We start from the raw sequence: 18,451 nt of genomic DNA on the forward strand, positions 1-18,451 counted from the left end.
ATTAATCTGTACAGCTAGCACTCTGTACAAAATGGAATTGCTGAGGGAGGAAAAAGCTAAAAACTAGTAGGATGAATATTAAAATTACTAATATTTATATATGATAGAACAGTATTCTTAAAAGTTTTATCTCTTGGGAATTTTAGTGAGTAGCACAGTTGTCAGCTGGGGTGAGTAGCCTGGCTCACTCTGAATAATATTCAGCTTCTTGCTCTTAAAGAAGAGGTCACTGGTTTAGTGACAGAAAAAAAGAAACCGTACCATGTAATAAATGTTCAAAATATTGATTGTATTTACCAGCAGGTAGGACGAAAATAGTACCTATAGCAGTTAGGTACACAACATCCCCTTCAACTTATAATTGCCTCTCTCTCTCAAATTAAAGGGTCAGATACCAGAATACATGCCGGGAAAATTTTGGATGAAAGATCAAATCTAAGGCAGATTGATCAATAGTAACAAGGAACTTGCAGTGAAAATTGCAGTGCTTTAACTACTCAGGATACTTGGGGAATAAGGTAAATGTTCTGAGAGAGTGTTTTCTTTAGGAGGGAATAAAAGAGATTTCGAAATTTAAATCTCTCAGCTTTCTTATTACATCGTGTTTACATAATCATATCCAGATGCTTTAGGCAATAGTCGCTTCCTGTGCTTACAGTTTGCTGTTGTCTCATCATTCCTTTATTAATCTTTCTGAGGATTAGCAAAATAAACAAGATAACTGTGAAGCCGAAAACAATTTCATGCTACTTCCTATGAGAAATTGTTTTCCAAGGAGCAGAGCTATCTTTTTAGATATCCTGGATTTCCTCACAAAATGCATTAGGAATTTTTTACTATAGGTATACTTTTAGTGTTGGAGGTAGCAAGGCGCTGAACTCCTCTCCACAGTGTCACACATACGTAGGATCCTGCATGCCCACGACTCATTGCAGAAACAAGGCACTGGTTTTTTTAAGCCTTCCATCCAGCTTTTGTATGTAAGACCATGCACACCTACAGTGGCCTATAAACAACAGTCCTTTCACATTATTGTCTAGCTAAAAATAGACTGTGCACTTACTATAATGTGACATTCACCAAGCAGCTATTTCCTCTGCATGTCAGGAGAATAAAATATACATAAATAAAATATCTTCTATACACTGAAAATAGCACTCTATAATCATCCCAGCACACAGTACGGAGTTATTGTGCAATGACAGCACACCTTGTTGAGTGATAGTGCAGAGCTGTTGCCCTTTGCCTAGCAACATACCAAAGCATGGGATCAGAGTCTACACCCTGTCTTATTGCTCAATTAGGATCTGGCAAATGTCCCTTGACGTTACCCTGGCCCATATCCACATATTTTACTCACATATGTAACTTCACGTTGATGTTGTTAAGAGTAGACCTGGTTACGTGTCTGCAGGGTCTGGGACGGTTTGTATCGTGGATTGTCTTGCAGGAATCAGACCCATCGAAGGAGAGAGGCTTTCCTGGCTAACGCAGCACAGGTAGCATTTAACAGAAAGTCATGCCCCTGAAAGTCTTAACCCTTGAAGAAGCCAAATAAATTGAGTTGCAAAGTAAGGAAAAAGTTAAAATAACCCCTGCAATCTTCTTGACAAATTATCCCACATATTACATATATCAAATTATATTTGAAATGGAAAATATGTATTCACAAGCACGATAGTTAAATCTTTAGAAAATCCTGGCGTTTTTTTGTTTTAATTTCGGTGTATTTTAAGTGTATGTAAATGAAAGGCAGTGGTTTTAAAGCGTTGTCATCCCAAGACTATCATTATTCAGGATTGGGTTGGTGAGTCAGAGTCCCGGAGAAGAAGGGATCACTGCCTTTCTTCTTGTCATGGGAGCCACCATCTTCTTTCATTTGAGTCAGAGGAGCCACCACCCTGAATTCAACCTCTGTGTTAGACATGCAGCTACTGGGAACTTCCTCTGCTTAAAGAGCAATTCAACTGCAAAGCGTGTCTCATTTTCATGAAATAGTAGCTGCACAGAGTGAGGAATACTAAATATCTACAAACACTATAAAGCCTAAGAATAAGTTCCCACTTCTTCTAGGTTTATCCTTAATTTTCTGTAACATTTACTATTTCTAGTATTGGCTTGAAATTATTTTAATAGTTTCCTGGTAAAATTTGACCAGTAATTAAGATGAGACTTCCTTCATCTTAAGAGTCAGCAGTACCTCACTGTATACTCAGGATTTTGAAGTGAATTGGACAAGATGTGGAAAAACACAACTCCCATCTGGTCCCTGCTTCTCTCCAAAGGAAACGTCGTCTCTCCCAGTAGAAGCAGAAACCCAACATCATGAAAATGTCTCCCTTGGATACTCCCTTGGATTTTAGAAGACCTATTTGTAAAGGATGTTTTAAGTGCCTTTTTTATAGTTTCCACTGAATGGTGTTACAATCCATGGTGATCACAGAACCATCAACTGAAGTCTCAGTTCAGCCATACCATTCACCTGGATGGAGCTTAAAGCTGGAGCGGTGCCTATGTCCCCTTAGGGGTGGGCGACAGCCTACCTGAGTATTGAAAAAATTGAGGTTTTGCTAGCACATGCAGTTGCAGCAGAACCCCAAATCCTTCAAACAATGTCCATCATGCTCATGGGACAGAAGTGTATCATAGACAGCGTTGTAGACAATCAAAATGGACCTAAAATTAGCATCTTTACAAAATGGTGGAATATTTTCTGACAATAAACAGGGAACGGAGGTAAAACTTTTAATTGAGTTCCACTAAAATTGGAGGACCAGTTCAGCTCTTGCTACAAGTCAGTGAAACCACACCAGTGGGACACTATAACTAATAAATAGATTCTCCAACATTGACTAAGGCACAAACTCACAGTGAAATTTTTGTAATGGTTGCGACACTTCTGTTTTGTTGTGTGGATGCTGTGACGTATAATCAGGAGTGACCTCACATTGCATCCTTACTACCATTGGGGACAGCTAACATCATATCTCTGTCCTACACAGTTCCATATTTTCAAAACACTTTTAGCAATACGATAACTTCGAAATTTCTATTTCTCTGAAATTTTTCAAGAGGTCCAAAACCTGTTTGTGGAGCCAGGCAGACAGAATGATAGTGAAACTGATGGACAGGTAAGTGCATTGTGGTTATGTTGGCCCCTATTCCTTAGAAAACTAGATTATAAAGTAAAAAAGGTTATGAAATAATAAATTTTTTTTCAGCAGCTTTATAGTTTTAATGGAGAGCAGAATTATGTCTTCTTGTGAAAATGTAATACTTAGTAATACTTTAAAATTGTTTTTAAAAAATTGAAAAAGATGCTGTTTAAGAGCCTATTCCTACAATCCTATATAAACAGACTCTACTCACACCAGTAAAATCATTACCCTTGTATGTTTGAATGAAGGTTTCTCTTGCAAACAAGCACACGGTGTTTCCTTAACAAAAGTAAACATATTAAACACACTGGAGGTTTTGAGTTCTTCTCTGTTTATATTCTACAAGACCATCACTCTCATGTACGTATCTTTACTTCATCTTGTGGAAGATGGAACTTATTTACTCTTGTGGATCTGGCCCTTTTTCTGTCCCTGTCTTATCAAAGGTATTGCAAGAAGTTGGTGATGTACAGAGAAGGAAACTAACTGCATCCAGAAAGTTGGGACCATAAAAACAACCTTCCTCTGTTGCAGTTAAATTGTTTGTCACTTGAGACCAGAAAAAAAATTGACAGGCTTACACATACCCTCATTAGAGCTGTACATGACAGTCAAAAAGCCTTTCTTATTTTCATTAGAGTACAACAGTGAGTGATGAGGCCAAACCTTTCAAAGCAAGGTGTTCAGATATAGATTACCCAAGTCATACATGACACCTCACTGAGAAACCTGACCCTCAGAAGCTCTGAGCACCTCTGACTCCCATCAAAACATTGAAACTGCCAGATATTAAGATTGGAAGGCTTTACAGCGTAGGATTTTCCAGCAAATCTAAGCAACTATTTCAGAGTCAACATCAGTTGCTATCACCACCATTACCACTGCTGTCACCAATGCACTGCTAGTCATGCCTCTTACAGAGGAATAGACATAATATCCCTGTTTGAAAATCTTCGGAAACAGAAGAGAGAACAGAAAGACCAGTGTCTTAGGAGAGATAGCACACCTTGCAAATAGCTGTATCACTTTTGTTGTGTCCTAGGGAATGCACGGCTGGGCCATAGCCCTAGTAAGCAGGCACATACTTTCTAAAAGCATGTTTGCTTAAGTAGCAGGGTTCATCTGGCCTCACACTGAGTGCACGCATGCCAATTCAGGGTGCATAAATGTGGACTATTACAATCTTCTAGAAAGAAATTATGGTGTGATCCCTGGTTTTACAGACCCATATTTAATAGTACCAAAAAGGAATTTATTCCCATAGGTAAAATTCTCACCCACATTACAGGCATAAACAAGCCATGTGAGGGCTGTCATTTCATAGAATCATAGAATCATAGAATGGTTTGGGTTGGAAGGGACCTTAAAGAGTTCCAACCCCCCTGCCATGGGCAGGGACCCCTTCCACTAGACCAGGTTGCTCAAAGCCCCATCCAACCTGGCCTTGAACACTGCCAGGGATGGGGCAGCCACAGCTTCTCTGGGCAACCTGTTCCAGTGTCTCACCACCCTCACAGTGAAGAACTTCTTCCTTACATCTAATCTAAATCTACTCTCTTCCAGTTTAAAGCCATTACCCCTTGTCCTATCACTACATGCCCTTGTAAAAAGTCCCCCTCTGGCTTTCTTGTAGGCCCCTTTTAAGTACTGGAAGCTGCTATAAGATGTCCCCGGAGCCTTCTCTTCTCCAGGCTGAACAACCCCAACTCTCTCAGCCTGTCTCCCTAGGAGAGGTGCTCCAGTCCTCTGATCATCTTTGTGGCCCTCCTCTGGACCCGCTCCCACAGGTCCATGTCCTTCTTATGCTGGGGACCCCTGAGCTGAATGATCCAGGTGGGGTTTCACGAGAGTGGAGCACAGGGGCAGAATCCCCTCCCTCAACCTGCTGGCCACGCTTCTTTTGATGCAGCCCAGGATGCAACTGGCTTTCTGGGCTGCGAGCACACGTTGCTGGGTCATGTTGAGTTTCTCATCAACCAACACCCCCACGTCCTTCTCCGCAGGGCTGCTCTCAATCCACTCATCACCCAGGCTGTATTTGTGCTTGGGATTGCCCTGACCCACGTGCAGGACCTTGCACTTGGCCGTGTTGAACTTCATGAGGTTCGCACAGGCCCACCTCTCAAGCCTGTCAAGGTCCCTCTGGATGGCATCCCTTCCCTCCAGCGTGTTGACCGTACCACACAGCTTGGTGTTGTCAGGAAACTTGCTGAGGGTGCACTCAAGGTTGCCCCTATGAGGAGATGTTTGCCTTGTGTGTTGGAGCAAAAGGTAGAACCACTTTGTGCATGTTACTAATACAAGGAGTCTCATGCTCCATGTTCATACAATTTTTTTTTATGATAGCCCTAGTTTCAGTACCATCCTTTAGACAGGTGTGGATTTATATGGAGGATAGCTATGTGCAGTTAAGCCCTTTGTTGGCATTATATGTTTCTGCATCAAGTGTTGTGACAGTTTCACAGTCCCCATCTTCCCTCTTTAAGTCTGCATCTGTATCTTCCAATATTGAATATTTACAATACCAGTAATTCATTAAGAAAATATTTGGCCACCTGTATGATTTATAAGGGCGAGGCCCAAATTCTGTAGCCAGCTGAACATAGAGGTTACTGCTATTGTAAGTCATCCCCATCAGTTCAGTGCTACTATTCACTTTTATGCAAATCCCTCCATGTGTATGCAATTGCAGTATCATAGCTTTAAATAACATCTTTGTCACATATTAAAGCGAGCAAACTCTTTCAACCTACATACTCACCTCAATCTTAAAAGTATATAGTGCTGTAAAGGAAAAATTTACTCAATTCCAGACATTCAAGACTTGCAGGACTGCTGCATGCTGCTAAAGTGCAGAAATGGATAAAGGGGTAAGTGTTGGTGTTTTTCCATTTCATTGTAAGCACAAACTCTTTTGAAAGCATGTTGCAGTTGTTTATGCTCTGAAGAGAGCAATATTTTTAGCTTTACCACTTACAGTACTGGGATGTATTGCAAACTTTTTGATTAAGCATCATAGGCTACAAGAAAAGCTTAGAGCTGTAATGCCTCTAGCACATTTTTAGGCAGTTACCATGCCAACCATAAAAATTGTGAGCAGAATGAATGCAAGAAATTTTTTGGAAAATAAAATAGTGCAAAGTTAATGCAGGGTCCAAAGTTTTGGAACACTGTACTCTGTTGTTGGAAGATTTATCATGATCCATATATAAACCTACTGGTTATATCAGGAGTTCATCAGCTGTCACTAACTTAGTCTGCAGAACTGCAGAGGTTTCACTCAAAGACTAAAGCATCTGTTTTAGCCTTTGCAGAGTTTGGAATTACTGCAGAACCATGAGCAAACCTTCAAGCAAAGAATTGGTCCAGATTTTGTGCTTGAAAAGTGTACGTTAGGTGCATGTTAAGTAGTGAAAGAGAATCATGGGATTCTATAGAAATTCCTAGATAAGATCTCCATGATGCTAGATAAAGGTTCAATATACACAGATAAACACAAATGCAAACAAGTAACAAGTATTCCAAAACCAATCCTTACAACATTTGAAAATCAGAGAAGAGGTTAACATAAAAGACATTTAACCAAGATAGGACTGGCAGTGTGCCCACATACCCTGGGCTTTGCATTGTGGTGACATAAAGAAAAAGCAATACACTTAGGATGGGAATGTAGTAAACTTTGTAGTCTCAAAGTAAATGCAACTGATTTTTAAAAACACATTAGATTTTTTTTTCCTCATGTGGCAAATTCCATGATATTAAGATGTCACTGTTGTGTATTTCTATATATTTACATATCTGGGTGTGGGTTGACCCTGGCTGGATGCCAGGTGCCCACCAAAGCTGCTCTATTGCTCCCCCTCCTCAGCTGGACAGGGGAGAGAAAATATAACGAAAGGCTCGTGGGTCGAGATAAGGACAGGAGAGATCACTCAGCAATTACTGTCATGGGCAAAACAGACTTGACTTGGGGAAATTAATTTAATTTATTACCAATCAAAAGTCAGAGTAGGGTAATGAGAAGTAAAACCAAATCTTAAAATACCTTTCCCCTACTCTACACTTCTTCCTGGGCTCAACTTCACTCCTGAATTCTCTACCTCCTCCCCATTCAGAGGCACAGGGGGACCTGGAATGGGGGTTGCGGTCAGCTCATCACACGTCTATGTCACTCCTTCCTTCTCACACTCTTCTCCTGCTCCAGCATGGGGTCCTTTTCACAAGAGATAGTCCTCCATGAACTTCTCCAACGTGGGTCCCTTCCACAGGCTGCAGTCCTTCAGGCACAGACTGCTCCAGCGTGGGTCCCCTGCAGGGTCACAAGTCCTGCCAGCAAACCTGCTCCAGCGTGGGCTCCTCTCTCCACGGGGCCACAGGTCCTGCCAGGAGCCTGCTCCAGCGTGGGCTTCCCACGGGGTCACAGCCTCCTTCGGGCATCCCCCTGCTCCGGCGTGGGGTCCTCCCTGGGCTGCAGGTGGAGATCTGCTCCCCCGTGGACCTCCCTGGGCTGCAGGGGGACAGCCTGCCTCACCATGGTCTTCCCCACGGGCTGCAGGGGAATCTCTGCTCCGGCGCCTGGAGCACCTCCTCCCCTCCTTCTGCACTGACCTGGGGTCTGCAGGGCTGGTGCTCTCACATGTTCTCACTCCTCTCTCCGGCTGCAGTTGCCTAAGTTTTTTTTATCCTCCCTTCTTAAATCTGTTCTCCCAGAGGCACTACCACCGTCGCTGATGGGCTCGGCCTTGGCCAGCGGCGGGTCTGTCTTGGAGCCGGCTGGCATTGGCTCTGTCGGACATGGGGGAACTTCTAGCAGCTTCTCACAGAAGCCACCCTTGTAGCCCCCCCTTGCCACACAAACCCAACACATTGCGTTTTTCTAAAGGTGAGATGTTTTCAGAGATTGGGGATAGGGGATGAAGAAAAAAGCCTTTTCAAAGTATAATGTTTGCTAGTGTCAGCTCTGCAACATCATTCCCCTGGAAGACAGAGAGTTTTGAACAGCTAATTTGAAAAAAGGAAGTTATCTGTGGAATTCTCTGTGAAAGAGCAGTCCACTCCAAGTCTGCAGTAATTTAGGAACACAAATATATCTATAAAGAAGACATTAATATAATAGTATTATTAATAATAATAAAGTAATTCAGTTCCTCCTTCTTCCTCACCCCTCATTTGAAATGCAGTTGAGAGAGAAAATCTCAGTGAGTTTTGACTGTGTTAGTGGTTCAGAACAGTTGGGTGTCCACCCTTCTGGTCAGTGTAATCCACATGCCTTCCTCTGGAGACTGGAAATGAATTTGTCAGATAATCAAATTAAGATAATAACAATGGTAGTACTGGGTCACACCAGTGATCAATCTAGGCCAAGAGCAAAAGAGCCGAAGAAACATATTGTGGTATTTTGCCCTGTTTCCCGCAATTGCATTTCAGAGACTTGTTCAGCTGGAGATGACACCTTTGTGTTTATTAAGGGCCTGCCTCTAAGGGGCTGATTAGAAAGGGACCATCAGGGAACGGGACGTAGCTGGTGAATAGGTTTGGCAGACTAGACCCAACCTGCAGGCTCAGGTTTGATATCCCTCTTACACATCTCTGTTACAAAAGTACTTAAAAAAGGAAAGTTACAAAGTTCACAGTTCTTTAAAAGCTGTGATTGAAAGTTAAACTTACACGTGTACTAATTTACCTGTATATTCTCAGGCATTTCAGTCTGAGTCAAAGACAAAAGTGAAAATGCTGTATTTTTCATATATTTTCATACTATATTGTTCAACAAGTCTGTTATATTCATGCTTGAAGACCAATCTTTATGAAACCTCCAAAGGAACTCCTATGATAGATCTAGAAATCTTTGAATATTGACTAAAATTATTCTTATAGATTTTTTCCTCAACATCCTATTCCAAAGATGTAATTTCCTATTAAATTTATGGTTACCCTCCCCCGCAATGGTAGGAAACAAGAACTTCAGGTGTTCTGCTGTGTTTACCTCAAAACAAGGACTTCAGCTCCTATTCAACAGAAAGGCTCCTTTAATATTAGTCTATCTTTTCAATTTTGGTGTGGGATATTTGATATTGGATATTGGTCAATGGGATTACTTAGGTTTCCTTCTGTGGGAACAAGTCCAGGCCACTGGCAAGGTGTGGTCTTGAGTGGGTGGGTTTGGAGTGAATTTACATAGTTGTTAAATACGTAAAGTGGCAGAAAATCCAGCTGCCTTTCATTATTCATAGCTTGAGGTGGAACAGGAGGAAGAGGAGGCAGTGGTGGTAAGTGGAAGACACTGAATTTTGCAATATGTTTAGGAAGACAGCCAGCATAAAGAGGAAAAAAAATGCGAGCAGCAGCTAGCACACAGGCTACTTTACACAAGTTAGATGAATGTTCATCTGTGTCTTGCACCAGGTCATGTAAAGCAAGAACAAGAGTGACATTTCCAGCTATACCCTAGTGTGAGAGTAATTGTGGTTTAACAATTCACATTACATATATGACAATAATTAATTAACAGGTAGCCCTTTGTAATGCCCACAACACAGTACTTCTAATTGTGCACTTGGAGCCCTCTGTGCATTCATTTACCAAAGCCTCTGCACTTGAAATTCAAAATGATCAGTTTACCCTTTGATGAGTTAATGCTCCTGCTCCCTTCCACCTCATCTCTCCCAGACCCCACAAAGCCTCAGAAATTTGGGTTATGGAAAATTGCCAAATTGAATCAATTTAGGCCCAAATTACTGAAGTGATTGTATCCTAGGATTATCCTGGAGTATGAGACACTGCCTTCTTCTCACACCACGTTGCCACTACTGTGCATTTGCAGCTCCATTGGTCTAAGCTAAATTTTACTCTCTGACATAGCCCAGTAGAAATGAGATTCTGGCCCTGGTTTTAAATATTTGAACAGGGTAAAAGCCAAGAAGGGTTGGAAATTATTTAGCCTGCTATTAGGGGATATAATTAGACGTACTTGGGTATAATTAGACTTGGATTAAATAAAGGGGGGAAAAAAAGCAGCATGAAAAAACAGCCTTGCTAACAGTGAGATCCCTTATATATGGGAATAAGGCAAAAACGTGTGAAAACCACAGGGGAAATGAAGTAGGTGACAGGATAGGTCTTTTATCTCTAATATTATAGAGGTCCAGCTTATACCCTTTGTTTGCTGAACGAGGAAGAAGGGATGTCCCTGGCAACCCACAAGCACAGTCTGTATTTTGTGATCAGGGATGCCATCGTACCTGAGGTATCCCCATCTGGCCAGGGGTTGTTGAAGGGGATGCGTCATCTCTCTCCAGACCCTTGTGGGTTTCCTTGTGTAAGTCACAGTTTTATATTAGGTAGGATCTACAATAAACCTTTTTTACTCTTCCAGCAAAGGTGAGGTTGTTTCTCAGGAGGCTCTGCTAGGAGAATGGCATAGGAAAGAATGATACTACTACATCAGGCAATGACCCAGCAGAGAAAGTCCTGAGGCTTTTCTGGGGATACGCTGAGAAATAAGGCTTTTTAGCTCCACACAGCAAACCATTCACAATTTAGGCCACAACTTTGCAGTTCTAGTAACTGAGGCTTACAAAGGTCCACCGCAGACTTTTCCTCAGAAGGTTAGCAAAAATAAAAACAAAACTACTGAAAGAAGATTATTAAGGTGGAAAAATCAAGCACTCAAAACGTAGGGAATTCAACTAAGTTCAATTAAACTGTATGCAATCCTAATTCTACCCTTTTGTGTGTTTTGATACAGTCTTTAATTGCATAATCACATACTATTTGGTGAATAATTCCAGACCCAGGGCCGATTTGGGATTGTGTGAACTAAATAAGCCATGAGACCACACACAGTGAATAAAGTGGATAAAAAGGAATATTGAGCAGCTGCCTTGTTTACGGAGTACCACCCACTAAATGAGGCAGTGATTCTGCAGAATTAAAAAAAAATAGTACATGATCAATATAATTAAATACTCAATCATAATGCTTAAGTACAAGGAAGAGCAGAGGGGCTGTATGGGCAAATCAAGCCCCCTTCCCTAAATCTGCCATTTAGTCAAATCACACTTGTTTTGCTCTTTTTCACAGGTGCCAAGAATGCCTTCTCTCACTCTCCCCTCCCAGTGACTGCAGTGCACTTCTGATTCAGTTAAACTTAATCCAACCTACCTGCATTGTAACAGCTGGAATTGCTTTCTCAGCCTGTTTTCCTTTCAAACAGTGTTATAGAGAGGGTGAAGTCCCATGACTGCATGACTAAGGGTATATATATGTCATATATAGAACAAAGTGCATTTGATCCAGCATTCAGATAGTGAATGTCACTCAGCACAAGCAGTTTTTGTGTTAAAATGTCAGCATGTCATTGATTGTCAAACCATTTCTTTTTCCATCCTATGAAATACAAAAATCTTATGATGCATCATCTCCATAGATATCATGATACATCACTCAAAAGTATCATAGGAAAGTTTCATAATTCCATTTGGCCAGGAATGTTTTGGGAGGATCTGGAAATGTTAGCAAACTTCCTACCAAAGGTGTGGGTTTTCTGAAAGCCTTCCATTAAACTTCAGTTTTAAAAAGCAAAGAAACATAAACACACACACAAAATCACTCCTGAATAATCAAGAGAAAAATATGTTTGAATCTACATGTTTATAATTTTCAAAATATATTTGTCCCCTGCTTGACAGCTTTAAAAAAAAAAAAAATCCCAGATCAGAGTTTCCATCATTAAAATCAATGGATATCTTTGCCTAGATTCAAGAGGCAGCATATAAGTCTCTCTAAAAAGTGTATGAGAGGAAATACAACCCAGTGTGAACATTTGGGGCCAGGAAGCCAGCAGGGCGTTCCTGTTTCTACCATGCTAGTTTGCTGTCAACCTTTGGAAATCACATCATCTGTTTGTGCATAGCTTCCTCATTTGTAAAACAGAGATAATGTGCTTTATAAATTTTATAATGCATATTGAACTCTGATGGAAATCATTGCAGAATTGCAAAGTATCCTTCTTAAAATTTGTCCATAGCTGAAAATCTATCCATGTCAACTGGTATTTTCTTCAGGTCTCACTGAGACTTCAGAATCCATTGATCCTCATTTCCTAAAATGTTTGGTTCTTTGAGGTGTAAAGTGAAACTTTTAATCACCTGACATTTTAAGAGTGAGTAGCTCCAACAAATCTACACATCTAATTTAAGCACAAGTAATGAGTATTTTTCTTGACTGAGGATCTGTCGTGCAGCACCTTGCAGGACTAGGTCAATGTAATGTGCTGTTTAAGAGTAATTTTGAGATATATTGCTTCTCAGAAGAGTTACTACCCTCCACTTCAGAGATACATACACCTTATGGTAGGCAGAAAAAAATCTCTGGGTACCTCTTGCCTTCCTCACAGAGGTGTTGTGAGCCTTAATGTGGTATTCTTTGAGCTGTTTGGATGAAAGATGCTCAGTGAAGTAAAGGTATTTTTATGTCTCATTAAACATGAAAAGAAGGCTAAAGTGAGAGTAGGAAACAAAGAAAAGAGAAAAAAAATACGTCTCTAAAAGGGATATGAGTCAGTAGTGTCAGCCATGCCCATTTGCTGGAGTAACTGAAGGTCTGTTCATCTTCTGCAACTTTGGTGTGCAGCAAGGAGGCATTTAAACAGATACTGTACCTACCATAAGAGTACACATAATGTTTGAAATCCCCTGTCTTTGCTCACTACCGTCACACACAATATATCTTTGAACTGTTTCTGAATGGATAATCTATATTTCATAATTCAGACTGTCAGTATTTCCTTTACATAATTATAACAGCAGGAAATATATAAGGCCTTTGTGGAACTTGAAAACTCTATTGCCTTGGGCCATATTTAATGTGTAATAAATTATTCAGCAACAAGGCACTCTTCATTCTATTTACAGTAAGTTAGAGCTAAGTGTGTGAGGTATACATAGCTAACATGAAACAGTATTTACTATCGCTGCCAAGGCTGAAGTGTTTTCTGAAGCCATTAGTCTCATATTCAGTGAGCTAAATCCCCATCAGGTGAAAACTGGCATAGCCTCACTGAATTTACCTTGAAAGAAAGGGAAATGGGAAGGGTGACCTCTCCGATCTCCAGCTAAGAATCAGAAAGGTCAAGGGATAAGTGTTGTGGTATCTCATGTTTAAGTAGGTTATAGGATATTCCTTGCATTTACTTTTCTGTCCAGCTGCATATAGTGCTCTTGAATGGCAGTTTGTCAACAACTTTTTTGGAAAAATAATACTAGCTTCTCTGACTGGATCTACCAGTCTATTTTAACATATGCCTCAGCTCTGTCCACTGGTAGCAACCAGAACAGGTGACGCACCATGTCTAGCCTTTGCTCCTGACAAAAAGTTACATGGAGCTTGTTCATTGAGGTCTAGATTTTAGACACCCATTTGATCCACGTAAGTTTTCAAATGCTCAGACTGGACCTGAAACAGCTTAGAGACACAGAGAGAGAGAGAGAGATGTACATGTAATCCTTTTCTACTAATGAACAAGCTATCCACCCCAACTACCTTACCATTACCCTGGATGCAGCTAGCAACGTACATGTGCTACAAAATCATCATGTAACAGGTGAAAGTTGGCTTTACTGAGTAGTGAGAGCTCAGGGTAAAATCATAGAAGACAGATTTAGAATAATGTGTGTGTAGCAAATTTTAAGAAGGGCAAGGTTTTTGTGACAGAACAAAGGAAAAAGAAGACATCTTGTTATTTGCTGTCTTAAATATACCAAATATTTGCTGATTACTGTGTTCCCTGAGTGTCAGAAAAGAAGAAAATCAAACTCCTCCTTACATATCTTTCTAGATTCTCAGTTTCCATCAGTTCTCTGCTGAGACCCAGCATTCTCTCTGTGTAGGCAGTCTTTGAATTTCTGCAGAAATAAAAAAGGATCTAATTCACCTCTGATTACTGCCAGGAGCAGAGTAAACCTTTCTTAGCTGCAATTACATTTCCTGTATGGTTTCAGCATATTATTGTACCTGGCTGTCCTCATTACTGGGCATGGGAAGCACTCAGCCTTGCCAGGAGAGTTCCTGCAGGCGATCCACCCAAACCCTCATGCTTTATGAGGTAATTTGATGTTCCTGATAGTTAAAAAGGTTTGAGTTATAAGCAAAACTGTTGGATTGTGAAAAGGGGAGGGGGCAAGTTTAATGTTTCAAATGGTCAATTCCTAGATGTTTCAATGGACCATGAAGTAACTTGGTCATTGTCTGACCATGAAAAAGAAAAGGTGGAAGACAGCTTAGGTGAAAAAAAAATTACCTTCTCATGTTCAGTGGAGTCAGCTTCTCCAAGTGTATGGTCAATAGCCTGGGTTCCTGAGAAAATGGAGACAGCTGGGTTGTACTCCTTGCTTCAAGAAGAGTTTATTTCATATGTTTGGAACAAGAACTAAGTTCATGTCTTCACACTGGCAAGTAACTGTACTCAATGATCTTTAATGGATACAGGCCTACTGGAGTATCAAACTGATGAGGAGAGAGGTGTCTGCTATGCACCCACACTACTGCAATCTACACTCGGGTGGTGAGTGTCCTTTCCTAGTAAACAATGGTGTGGGGTTTAATTCCTTCTTGTGAGCAAGGAACTCATTTAGTTGAACACTAAGCTACTGAGGAAAAGTGAAGGCTTTGCCTCTGCTAGAAGGAAAGAGCAATCCCTTGGCAGATAGCAAAGAGTTCATCTAGGTTATATATCTTTGCAGGCTGAGTCAGGAACCAGGTATTGAGTTGCTTAGCACTGGAAGAAAGAGCAGTGTGGCTGAGCATGGTTAGAAACGGAACTGGCCACAGCTGAACTGATCACTGGCTCATACCTCAGGGAGCACAGTCTTAGGTTTTCTGCTTAAGTTAAATTTCTGGATCTTTCTCTCTGATGCAGCCTAAAGCAGCTTTCCAAAATTAGCCTCACTAACCCTTTTTTCAGGCAGACCATCCGATTTCTGAGAGCTTACGTGGCACAAAGTGGAGAGTTTGGGGCCATGTTGTCTCCTTAAAACTTGACTTGTAAAACTCCAGATTAAACACTTCCTTTTTTCCATGGAATGCTGATGGCATGCAACTTGACTGTCAGCAGAAAAGAACCATTCGGTGTACACTTAGCCTTGATTCTCTAACTCAAATTCTTGCAAAACTTCTATTCTTTAAGAAGGATTTGCTAGTGTAATATGTGTAGGAGCAGATCCACTAAACTAATAATAATAATAATGCAAAGCATATATTTTGCTTTTATTTGCTCTTATGGATGTGTATAAGCTTTGTGGAATCAGCTCAGCAAATTTTAAATGTACTTACGGAAAGAAAAAGTGCCTACCAAGTTAATGGTGGAAACTGAGAATCCTTTGCAGCTGCTGCTGTGTTATTTACAATACAAGTTTGGATCAAAAGATGGGTTTTAAAGAATTCCTAATGCTTTACTCCACTGCCAAATATGTTCAGCTTTTAGCAATGTTGAAACAGGCATTTCTACAGTGGCAGTTCCTCTAGGGTGATAAATCCCAGTTTATGTTCCACAGACGGAAGGTCTCCATGATCATTCTGCCTGTGTTCATAAGCCAGGATTCAAAAAAATCACACAAAAGGAAGTCTAAAGTCATATGTAGTATTTGCCCTAATTCCCTTCCACTCTCTCTAATTAAAGAACAGGCATTCTTTCATTAAATGTCTTCTATTAAACATTTAATTTTCATTACTAAATGCTCCTTTCTACTCACATGCTTGACATTACTGATAGCTGTAGCCACTCAATATGATACATGTTTCTTGTGATTTATTACATATTGAATCCTTTAGTGCACTTCTAAATTGCTCAGGGTTTGCTTCTGTCTGTCTTTGACAATGCTTTGCAAGAAGTTCGAGTGCTGGACAGTGTGATTGCTAAGCTGAGATTTTATACGCAGCTCTCTGAGCTGTTAAAGTGCCACTTTCTAATTCAAATAGAAATACATCAAAGAGCAGTGTGTACTATTGTTTTTCTTCTCTACAGCTAATCCCTGTGTCTCAGTGGTGCCTTTCTATTGCAATGATTACAAAACACAGTTTTAAGTCAAACAAGATTAAAAAACATAGTACTGTGACTCTCAACCTAATTCCTGACAAATCTGTGATGCACCAGATGCTCCTTCCCTCGGGATGAAATGATACATGGCTGTCTTTCTTTGTATTATCACTGCACAGACATGTTTACTCCACCTAACTTGCTCACATGGGGTAGAAGAAAAGACTGTTTAAGGGAGACATGGTTTCAAATGCATTTAGGAAGGGAAAGGGTAGGAGGCAGTTTTTTTGCTTCCTCACCTTTTGGTGCCCTTGTTCACATCTATTTTATATCGGTAGTAGTTTGGAGGAAGGAAGTCGGTGGGTATGGTGAGCCTTTAGCTGTTAAATTGTGGGAGCTAATGCTCATTCTGTGAAACAGTCAGGCGATTCTTCCCTGTACATGAAAGAAGGCCAAGAGCTGTCAAATATCATGATCTAAAAACACAATAAAAACTTCAGCTTTTTCACTGTGATGTGCTTAAAGAAGCCAGGAAGAAGGTAAGTATAATTTCAAAACAAAAGCAAAATCCTTTCCAAGTCACTTTTTCAATTCCAAGTGCAAGAAATGATAATTACTTATAGAATTCATTCAAATAAAGTCTGTGAAGTCCCTTAACTACTGGTAAGCTAAAGCAGATCAGGAGTGCCAGGGTGATTTCTTTTTCACATAAACAGCTCCTGGAGGGACGGGGATTGGCAGGGACTCTGTGTGGCATTCTGCAACTCATGGTCTAGCTAATATTTCAGGAAACATGATGCATGTGAGCTACAGGCCCGGTCCTGCACCTATCAATGTTAGTGGCAACATTTCTAATGATTTCATTAGGAGCAGGACCAAGCCTGCTTTCAGAATTAGGTACTCTCAGTGTTTCAAAGGTGTGCAGAGGAATTGCCAGGTAAATTGTGAATCAAGAGGTAAATCTACGTCAACAGGAAGAGAGGTCTAGTTTGGGTCTCTGTCCCTGTTTGTATGGGGGGGTTACCTCTGTGTCTGTGGGCACACAGACTCAGACAGACCCATTACATACAAGCAGTGATTTGCTCTTTCTGCCTGCAGCCAGCATAAGCTACCTTTGTTCACGCTCCAGCCCTGTCTGTCGAGCCTGAGGACAGTGTTGGTGCAGCAGGTCCGTGGGATGGTTACCAACGACTGCAAAAAGAACAAATGCCCACTGTAGATATGGCCTGAGGCTATTTGTGTGACCTGCCAGGATGATCTTTAATATTTATTGCTGACTGTAAACTAAGTAGGCACCAGAAACCAAGCAGAGGTCTGTTCACCTAATCTACCTGTTACAGCTCCACAGCCTGGGGCTTTTTCAATAAAAGTCTGGACCTGAACATCACTAAGTGGACTCATCATACAGATGAGCTCTCTTACCCCCTCATTAGTTAGGAACAAAATAAGCTCCAGTAAAATTTTCTTCCGTGCAGGCTCCTTCACAACCCAAGGCTTTATTTAGTCAACACTGATCGTAGGAAAAATATTTAATAATGGAATAATGTTTACTAAGTCTTTAAGCTCCATCATGGTTTCCTCAGTAAAGTAATCTTTTAGACAAAGTATTCAAAAAATAGGAGCCTCTGTTAGTACCTAAGTACTATCAATGCAGGTCAAAATGCCAGTATTGAACGCTCCTCTTCCTTGGGTAACTCTTCACCCTTTTCCTTTTTTGACTATGCATGGTTATTCTACATGTTTTACGTTATGGCTGAAAGAATCTCATTGTTTAAAAGGGATGTTTATTTTATCCTTGATAGGAAAAACAATTACTAAAATTATATACTTCTCTTTGTGCTGATTGCCCTTTTCTGATTTAATTTCTGGTCCTAATTTCAATCTAGAAACTCTTTCCTGGGCCTTTGCTGAAAAGTGGCTGAAAATTCAAGATCCCCTGAATCAGCAGTAGTACAAGGGTTCTTCAGTTAATTTAGCCAACATAATTGCTTCTGCAAAGGTCATGAAATGTGTGGCTCTGGAACATTAGATTGAGTCCAAACCTAAATGTATTCATGTGTACAAATACTAGTGAATGAAAAAAAAAACTTCGCACACTAATGACATCTTCCCAGGACTAAACAGCAACTGGATCATTGGGAATCAGCAAAATAAAAGCAAGGGAGAAAAAACACTTAATTATGCTCTATCGAAAGAAAAGTTAAAATGTAATATAAATTAGTGTTTTGTTGCACAGAATAATATGGTGACAGCTAGCTAG

This window comes from Aquila chrysaetos, chromosome 15 (genome assembly GCF_900496995.4).
Source record: "Aquila chrysaetos chrysaetos chromosome 15, bAquChr1.4, whole genome shotgun sequence".
NCBI lineage: Eukaryota > Metazoa > Chordata > Aves > Accipitriformes > Accipitridae > Aquila > Aquila chrysaetos.